The sequence below is a fragment of the Eurypyga helias genome, unplaced genomic scaffold (assembly GCF_000690775.1).
Source record: "Eurypyga helias isolate BGI_N326 unplaced genomic scaffold, ASM69077v1 scaffold34466, whole genome shotgun sequence".
NCBI classification, from domain to species: Eukaryota; Metazoa; Chordata; class Aves; order Eurypygiformes; family Eurypygidae; genus Eurypyga; species Eurypyga helias.
The window spans coordinates 1,516-6,779 of record NW_010257818.1 but is presented as its reverse complement, the minus strand read 5'-3'; the positions used below and the strand labels follow the sequence as shown (position 1 = coordinate 6,779).

The 5,264-nt window shown below is 48.8% G+C and overlaps 1 long non-coding RNA gene across 1 annotated transcript; it reads left to right on the top strand.

Moving 5' to 3' along the window:
* LOC104511525 lies at nucleotides 1-4,772 on the top strand. Its single transcript, XR_727913.1, has 6 exons — nucleotides 1-203; nucleotides 293-394; nucleotides 761-814; nucleotides 2,909-2,953; nucleotides 3,539-3,574; nucleotides 4,463-4,772. It is a non-coding gene; the product is annotated as an uncharacterized LOC104511525 (long non-coding RNA).
* The last annotated feature ends 492 nt before the right edge of the window (nucleotides 4,773-5,264 follow it).

Below are 5,264 nucleotides of genomic sequence, written 5' to 3'. Positions count from 1 at the left end.
TTTTTTCCAACTGACAGATGCTAGTTCTTTAGTTTTCTGAAATCAGATTTGACTTCAGCAGGGCCTCAGGTGCACTGACTGCTGCTGCTGCTGTTTCCTGATACCATTTTTCTCCAACCTAAACCCAGGTCCCGGTCTAGATCCCGCTCCAGATCCAGAGGAAGAAGGTATTCTCGGTCACGCAGTCGGAGTCGCGGTAGGAGGTGTGCTTAAGTTTTTCTTCTATTCCCCTTCATTTCCTTAGCTTAGAAAAAGCTACGCCTGTGCAACTCTGTAATTGACTTCTTTGCAGGTCCAGGTCAGCTTCCTACCGCCGGTCCCGGTCCGTTTCTCCTCGTAGGTCTAGGTCTGTGTCTCCCCGCCGGTCCCGATCGGGTTCCTTGAAGAGATCAAGGTAATCAGAAATTTTTCAGAGGGCGTGTGCTTTGTTTCTATTGATTTTCATTTTCATTAAGGGAAGCATAAACGTACTGGATAGCAGACTTGGAAAGGTGTTGACCTCTGGAAATCAGACTTCAGCATGCTTTAAATTAGAGTTTCTGACAATCCTGGCTGAACTTAAAGGCTGGATAATACGATTAGTTCGGAGACCTGAGCCAACTGCATATTCCAGGATGAATTATGATGCCTAAATTGTCTAATGGTCACGTAGGTTTTAAATTCAGCATGTAGACATTGCGTAGTGCTGTAACCATCATCACTTCTGCTTGAGTTGACTTTGATTTTGGTTTCATTTGTCTTGGGTTTTTTTGTTTTCCAGGTCTAGATCAAGATCCAGGTCTAGATCCCGTTCTGTTACGTGGCCCCGAAGCAGGTAAGATCTCCTCCGTGGCTGTGGAAAGTTGCTTTAAAAGTCTGTTCAAGCTTTCTAGCAGCTGTTAACGTTCTCAGAAAAAGGTCGTGTTCTCTCTCCTCTAATTGAGGGGTCTCTAGTTTTAAAAAGCAGTGTAGAAGGTTGTTCTGTCTCTTTTTGGGGCTTTACATGTCGCGGATACGTAGCTGCTGGTAGTCATCACAAGTACTGTCTGATCGGGTTGTTAACATGGCAGATAAGTTTAGAATTCATTCGAAAAGCTTGTTTCTTTTCCTTTGGGTAGCACCCGCGAGGTTGTGGGTTCTGCCCGCCGTCTGTCAGGGATCGGGCTGCCCTGCTGGCAGCGCGTTAAAGCATTAATGCCTCTAGCCAGGCCGTATACGGCCAGGCAGTGGCCAGTGAAGGGCTGGACGGCGGCTGTTACAGCTCTTTCTGCTCTGCTGAGTAGCAGATGACCAGTCTGCGGGACCTGAACTGAATTTAACGCCCGTCAGAGCCACTTTCCACCAGTAAACGTGACAGTCAGATTTGACAGGAGCAGAGGAAGACGTCTGTTCTCTTCAGTTGTAGTTTAATCCTTCCCTAGTAGGTGGAGGCAGTTTGTGCTTTGTGCCACCTCCTCCGGGCAGCGTGGCTGACCAGGATTTGCTCGGTGAGCTGTCGCAGGAGAGCAGCGGTAACTTCCGCTCCGAAGGGGGTGGCGCTGCTCTTGGCCCAGTCCATCGGGAATGGGCCTGCTCTGCTGGTTTGGTGGCGGCTCTTGGAAACAAGTAACGGAATAGTCAGCCACAAAGAAACACCAAAAAAATAAAGGGAAGCTTTATCTGACGGGAGGAAGTGGAAGAGCCTGCAGCTGAAGGTGGGAGATTCAGGGCTGGAAGATTCTGGCAGTGGAACAGCAACCACTGACAGGAGTTTCCAGGGAATGGAGAGGTGAAGAGCAGAACATCTGTTCTTCAGAGCAGGAGTACGCACAGACAGTCCAGAAGCTTGTAAAACGGGAAATCCCCTGCGGCAGTAGGCAGTGCCTTTCCCTGGTCAGGTACACTTTCTCTGCCTGTTGCTGAAATATGCTGCATCGTAACGCCAGTTACTCCAGCGTGACTTAAGCACGGCTCAGTGCTGTCCGCTGCCAGCGATGAGCAGAAAGCAGCTACAAAGAGAAAAACGTCTTGATTTTACCAGCACTGTTTGCTTTTGGGTTAGTACCAGAATGGTTTTCCGCAGCATAAAGGATGCTTTTGGTGAACTTCCTAGACTGTCACGTGACGCTTTTCATTGTAAGTGGAGATGAAGTGACTGAGGCCGAGGAAGTTACAGACGTAGATGTACAGAGAAGTGGCAGAACGTGGGTGCTTAACTCTGTTAGGGTGAGGGAATTGAAAGGTGATTTCTTTACAGAAGAATCACAGGAACGCGTAGTGCCCAGAGAGAGAGACTCTACACGATGTAGTATGTGGTGTTTGCTAGTTTGACAGCATCAGAGCGTACATCTGGAAGGTGTTGCAGGCAGCCTTTCATGTGGAAGGTCGAACGTTTCCTTTGGGAACCTAAAAATTTTGGTTCTTCTTTTAGGCAGTATTAATGTTCTTCTGGTGAAGCAGTCATCTCCGAGAATGACGTTTTTGACAGTCTTTTCACAAAGGTGAAGTTCAGACAGGTTTAAACAAATATTTGGCGCGAGTGCATATATAAGATGAAGTTCCCTGAGGAGAAGATAGTTGTCAGAGGGTGCTGCCTGCAGCCAGGTTCAACTACAGTGGTGGGTGTCACTCAGGTCTGATGAAGCGTGCAGGTTTAGAGCCTGGCTTTCTGCGAGCAGTGTGAAAACACTGGTCAGGGTTTGGGGTCGTTCATGCGTTCCTGCCACCTGCATCCACAAACACCAGTCGTCAGCCAGGGACCAGGTACAGAGCAGCATGTGCAGCATCCATGTACAAAGGTTCCTTCTGAAACTCAGCAGGAGAAGCCCTGGAAACCTGCAAGGTTGTGTGTTCAACGTGACAGTTCTGCGTGTGGATCTTGCTCTCTGAAATGCGGGAACGTGCATGCTACCAGCTTTCATGCTGAGCCGTGTTTTTTGTCTTGCTGTAGGTCTAGGTCCCATGGCAGATCAAAATCTGGCTCGCCGGCTAAGAGGTAAGCGTGCAGCGATGAAGCCTGCGGTCATGTCTGGAGTTCATTAGTGGGTCTGCATGATTAACGGAGCCGGGTCCTTTAGAAGAAAATCCCCCAGCCTAGGTGCCCAGCTAATCTGCTTGCGATGGGACTAGGACTGTGAGGTGTCCTCTTCAGCTTTTTGGAGTATGTTCCTTACCCATCTCTGTTTTCATCAGCTCTTCCTAGTTTCCAGCATAGTACTGATTTCTGTGTCTCTGCTCGGTTCCGTTAAATGTTTCTGTTCCTCAGACGCAGGGCTTCAGCTGTATCAATGCTGTTGATAGCACAGCAGGGACCTGTGACGGTGCTTCTTTTCCCAGAGCCTCACCTCAGCACTGCCCCTTGTTTGCCTGTTCTCTCTACTGAAGGCAGCTGCTTCAAGTTAACCTCTGTGCTAAATGAATTGAGGATCCCTGTCAGAGCAAAGTTGATTTTAAAAGTTGGGTGTTTTAGAGAGCTTCTGCCCAGATTCCCCTAATAGTTCCGTTGCTAAGGTGCTTAGTTTTTTGACTGTGAAAGTCCATTTGACCTTTAAGCTGCATTGATGATATTCTGTTTTGACAGTCGGTCAAAGTCCCGATCACCGTCTCCAAAGAGAAGGTACGTTGATCTCCCTCCTAGTAATGTAGGCTCCGTAGAGCTGGCATTGTAGTGTCTGCAGTAACCTCTGCCGAGGAGTTTGACTGCTGCTTGTAGGAAGTACTGGAAAGGTATTGTGCCGAGCTCTTTGACAGAAACAATGCTGTGATTGTGGGTTTATATAGGGTAACGTATACGGGGTGATAATGCCTCGGACACTGGTGAGGCAGCAGTGTGGGGCGCAGCCCTTGCCTGGCACTGTTCATCGCGGTTCACTAGCAGTCTCGCTGCAGAGATGTGCTGCTGGCGCGCTGAAGCACCCCGTCAACGTGGGAACCAGCTCCCAGTCCCATCAGGAGCTACACTGGGATTGGGGAGGATGGGCTGGAGTAACCTGGATAGGGTCAGGAATGGAAGACCGAGCCTGTTACTCTTACTGCCGTTACTTAGGTTGTATTTGTCCCCAGGAATCTGGTAAATAATTACCTGGGGGTGTGTACGCATGCATACGCAGGGACAGACTCGGCGGCGGTTTTTCCCTGGCTTGAATGCTTTAATAGCTCCTTGTTACAACTTCAGCCTTCAGGATCAGCGGGGAGGGGTAGCTGTAGGCCTGCCGGGACGCCTCCCTTGCCTTGTGACCTCTCTGCTCTGCTAGGCTTTCCTTTCTTCCACGCCTGCAGAACTTCTGTGCCGAGCTCTGCTTTGTTCAGAAACGTGGCTGTACGCAGTCGCAGGGGGCTGCGACCTCTAACGCCCGAATTTAAGGGATTAGGGACGTGTCGGCAGTGAAACGAACAGTGCTTGAAGGGTGCCGGGGTAGCCTAGGTTTCCTCCTGCTGCCCTTGCCTGTGCTTGTGAATCTCCGGTGACCGCCGACGCGTTAACTGTGGGTTCTTTCCCTTTCAGTCGCTCGCCGTCAGGAAGCCCTCAAAGAAGTGCAAGTCCTGAAAGAATGGATTAAAGTTATGAAGTCAATCTTTTAGGAAGAAAGTTATTTTGCTTACATTATTATAAGGGATTTTGTGGTGTCTTTGTAAATGTAAGAATGTAGATAGAAGAGTATATCAACTAAAATTTGGCATGATCTGGGTCTTCTGAGTTAGTCACACCAATAGACTTGCACAGGTCTCTTTTTATTGTACCAATTAACTTCCTGTGATATGAAAATGTGGGACTTTTTTTATTGGCACATTGAAATAAAATGTGTATTTTTAACTAAAGCTTCTCTGTAGTGACCCTGCCGCTTCCCTTAACCTGGAGGGAGTTTTAGCCGTGTGCCGCCTAGCGTGGAGGCAGAGCATCCAAAATCGGAACTGCTCGGCATCTTCTCCAACGAGCCACTTGACACTTGCCGCTGAATGGCCTTTGGCGAAGGGCTCAGGTTCTGCTTCCTTGGAAATGGAATGTAAAATCCATCTCTGCCCGCAGGTGGCTGGAAATTTGCCTAGGCCCTTTTTATTCCCCTAGGATGCTTCGCCAGCTCTTTCTCCCTGATCCCATCATTCTGCAAAGCTTATCTCTGGTGCCTGACGAGCTGTGATACCAGACGCCCCGGAGTTTAAGGATGCGCTTTCACTGAAAACACAACTTTTGAACGCAAGAGAAGTCATCAGTAACTTGATTGCCACTTGTCGCATTTTTTAGTTCTTTAGGCTAGTAATAGAAAACCACCTTAAAATGTGTCAGGGCATACCTGCTTCCTTCGGGG